Source organism: Rhyacophila brunnea, unplaced genomic scaffold, assembly GCF_057557595.1.
Source record: "Rhyacophila brunnea isolate RB1 unplaced genomic scaffold, BYU_Rbru_1.0 scaffold_18, whole genome shotgun sequence".
Taxonomy (NCBI): Eukaryota; Metazoa; Arthropoda; class Insecta; order Trichoptera; family Rhyacophilidae; genus Rhyacophila; species Rhyacophila brunnea.
The window spans coordinates 24585647-24590406 of NW_028232837.1; positions in this window are offsets into that span (position 1 = coordinate 24585647).

Below are 4760 nucleotides of genomic sequence, written 5' to 3' on the forward strand. Positions count from 1 at the left end.
TGTCAAATCATGTAAAACCTCAACCATTGGCACGCAGAACATTCAAGTCGATACATATAGCATACACTATACAGTGACATTTTTCTTGCCAGATCTAGTTTTTTTAATAGGTTAGCTTATGGCGTTAAATCCAGGGTTTTTTCGACACCGAAAATAGCTTCAAACAAAAATTACAGGAAAAAGCCAAAAAAATAGTAAATATTTGGCAGACGATATAAAAAAAATACACTCAACTGTTTGGGAGTGATATTTCTACAATTTCACACTAAAATATTTAGAGAGAAGAGCGTCAAAAGAAAAAGCTCAAAACGATTTATATTGTGGACTGGATTAAGTAAAAAAAATTCTCCATCCTGATTGTGAATGGATTTTTATAAATTCCTGAATAATAAAAAAAAATGACCAGAAAAGGTAAAAAATAACCATAAAAAGGTTTTGGTGTGATGGTTAAAATATGCTGTTCCTGATTTTTAAAAAATCCCTTGACATGCCACACATCACAATTCGGTACTGCGATGGCAAACTGTTATAACTGCTGGTTACGCAATTTTACAAGAGAACAAAAACAAAGTTTCGAAATCAGTCTGACAAGTTAGTTTATAAGATATTTTTAAGTATTTTATATCAAAATAAGCATCCCAACACAAACCTTTAATCATTTCTTTTAAAAAGATTGAAGTTTTATTGTTATCTTACATTTTGCTGTATCAACTTTTTTGTACATTTGGTCAGATGCAGATGTTTTTTAACATAATTTTGTGATGCCAGTGCTATATTTTGATAAGGTTATCTTGTGTCCAGTCAAACCTGATAAGAGACAGTTTTATTTTGAATGTTTCCAGTTTGATTTGCGTTACACACAATTGTCTAGGTTTAAATGTATTTTAAAGACTTTCTTCCGGGATTTTAATGTATATTGTCAGCTGGACTATTTTTTTCATCAGGACTTCAGTGAAAATTATGATTGAGGGACAAATGAATCAAGAAGAATAAATTTGTACGAAAATAGAAGGGTGATATAAAATAATGTGAAGTGAGTGAATTCGAAGAGTTGAATCGTCGTCGCTGAATTAGTAAATTTCACATAGAAACATACATAATATAACTTCATTGTAACAAAATCCTTCATCAAAATCAATACAGTATCTAATAACGGCATCAGTAGCAAAGGGTGGAGGTAGGCTGTCAAGATCCATCATAAAAAGTGCACTACACAAGTAAACTTTGCTAGTCATACGTATCTGTTTTTGTTGAACTAAGACTACAATTTACGGATGTTGATTGATTAGTTTTTAAAAATCAATTAAACCCTGCCTAAACCAAACTACAATAGTTTTGATATATTTTAGGCGATATGACAAAATTGTGCACATTTTTTCATTAATACTTATTTGTTTTCGTTGGATTAAGAGTACATATTATTACACATATTGTTTAAATTCATCAACCCATTCACTGCATCCAACGCAACTGGTGCGTTGCCCAGATGCCCATCAGGTGGCCATTAGATATAATTAGCATGTTATTTAAATGTGGTAATTAAATATTAATCAAAAGGTCCGCAGTGAATGGGTTAAGCCCTGCCCCTAAACCAAACTGTAATAGATAAAATATATTATTCTATCTATAAAATATTCATGATTTGTATGAATTTGCATGAATGTAATATTTTATAGATAGACGAGTATTTTTTGACTATTATTTAATAAAATACGTATGACTGACAAAGTTTAGTGTGGAGTATTTATGGCAGATCTTAACAGCCTACCTCCACCCTTCGCCACTGCACGGCATAGATCCTATTAGTATCTATTGGACCTTCTACCGCAATTTTCTGGATTAAAATTAGTTTACTACTGAACTTTTCCCATCATACTATCAACACGCGTTTATTTTTAACAGTTTATGATGCACAATTGTCCATTTGTTGGTCTACAACATACTGATTGTAATTTTATTTTGAATTTGTTTAGTGTGTCTTTTCTTTTCTCGGAGCATAGGTTCACCGTTTGGATGCTATGCAATGATATATCGTTGTTTTTCATAATGGCCAGAAATGCTAACAACGATCGTCGTTTTGCTTTTGATGCCTGAAATGTTAAGTTAATTTGGGAACATACTACTGTACTAGTGGTATGAAACATTTTTTATCTATTTCGTTTTATTGTTGTGTAATATACTTAACCTGATTAATATTTTATGTTTTGTGACTGGGTAGGTTTATAAATGATAACTATTGTATTTTTTGTGGTGGTATATGAGTTTTATCAGCAAAATCTTCATCCAAAAACACTTCAGAAAATGCATCTTCGATTTCAGGAATTAAAATAAATAAAAATCAATTATAATTCAAATGAGGAACTATTTTCACAATCATATGTTATGGGGAGCACGTGTTGCTAACGCAATTAAATCCAATTAAAATAATATTTTGATGTAACCGATTGTTTCCAATAGCTGGTAAAAATCAAAACTCTGTGCGCGGATTGTGCATTTCGCTCGCTCGCGCGACCACCCGTATAATAGACCAAGAAAGAGATATGTCAATTACTTTTAACAGTACATGTGGCGCGGGATATCTAATTATTTCATTATCTATTCAAACGATAAATTAATTACGAAACGTGTTTTCATAATATTCCGATTTCGCAAAATCAATTAGAGTGTTAATAAGATATTTAAAAATACCTAATACAATATTTTCATTTATCGACGATAATTAATAGCAATCCCCGCCTGGATTTTGAAAAATATCATAGCATCCAAAGGGTTAAAACAATAATACGGGCCGGGCCATCTGTTTAACATACAACGTCAGCTCACTAGTTAGTTGTTATTTATAGCAAACTTTACTAACATACTGAAACGACCATTTCAAACCAATTCCTTATCAATTTTTTTTTTAACTAGATACCTACCTACTTAAAAGGTCTTAAAAACAGATCTGTCCGTTATAACAAAATTTGACATCTAGAGATCCTATTAGTATCTATGGTGAGTAACAAAACTGTACTTACCATAAATAAATGTGATAAGTAAAATATATTCGGTCATCGGATAATTATTTTTTAACGGAGAACAACATTGAAACATGATTCTCAAAGTAGGGATCACCATTAAACATGACAAATGGTAGAAAGTTAACCACAGTATTGATTATTCGTTTTTTGATTATATAATATATTGCTGAAATCTTATTACCCATTAAAACGATTACCTTAAACAATTGTGAAGAGCCAACTTAATAGCTATTTATATAATTAATTGTTTTTAATGTGACAATTAATTATATTGAATCACCACATTCTGGTAGCCTGTCTGTAGTAATAATTACATAAACACATTTTTTTTAATATCATATTTCCATGTACACTGAAATCATTCTACAGAGGCATCATAACGGATACAGCGAAAACCATTCCCAGTTGTATTAGTGCAGTTTGCTTGCATTGAAATTGGTATTGTAGCAAACAATACCATTACACCTACGATTCAACCATGATGACACTGTAAAATAATTCCATTATAATATCGTCATCATTAGGAGTGCGACAACCTAGCCATTATTAGAATTTGGAACCTGACAATCATTAATTTCTCCATCTATTATATGGTTTTAGCTGGCTTCTTCTACCATACATGGTCATTCAAACGATGCACATGGCCTAATCAGCGCAGTCTTCCAATCTTTAATTATTGGAATCATATAGACTTTTCTTGCGAAAATGTTTAGGCTCATTCATTTTGCAGGGTTAATGTCAATGTTTCCAAGGTATTTTAGGTAAAATAAAACCTCATTGGATCATCTGATATCAATGACATTAACATGGACGAAGCATATGGAAAAAAAATGACACTCACTTTTTTGTCGGGTCTGCCGAATGGCATAATCTGTTCTAACGCCATTACAATAAAGGTGATATTGCTATAAATTCCCGATGCTTTTTGTCGGGTCTGCCGAATGGTTCGGTTCAAACGGGTTCGCTCAAATGAACATTGACACTAGAAACACTGTTCAAACGCCATTACAATAAAGGTCATATTGCTATAAATTACCGATGCGTGATATCGCATAATGGAAATTGCGTAACGTCTACCTATCCATGTGCGAATGTCGCTATGCGCGAATTTACTTGCTAGCTACTGTATTGAGTGCGTTATCCATTAATAATGTCATTGTCTGATATACACAAAATATTATAATTTAGCTTGTACATATAAACCACGTCACCCACATGTTCAGACAGTTGCAATCAAAAACGGTGACCGAGGTATGTCAGTGACAGAGATGGAGAAAGTAAACCAGGTAAAACGTCAGTAAACGTTAAAGTTTTTTATAGCCGAATAGAATAGGATAGCTGAAAATAAAATATTTAAATATCAATGAATTTGCATCACATTTGAGATATGACCGCTTAAAGGTGGCACTTTGCCAAGGAATGTCACTGATAATTCCATTGAAAGTACAAAACAGAGAAGGGACACTAGATATGAGTTTCTAGAAACAAGGTGGAGGAAAGACAAAGTTTGGGAAGTACAAATCATTTGACGTACTTTGCAGTGTGTAAACGAATTATAATTTTGGTCCCATGTAAAAACTAAGGTTTTGGAGTATGAGTAGGTACTGCAAATAGTATAGGTAATATATTTTTTTTTCAGAAATCACCTTTGTAATATTTTGTATATTTCTAATATTGTCAAAAGAAAAAAAGTGGCAACACTAATTATTATGATAAATCATTTGTAATCTTATTTTCTCT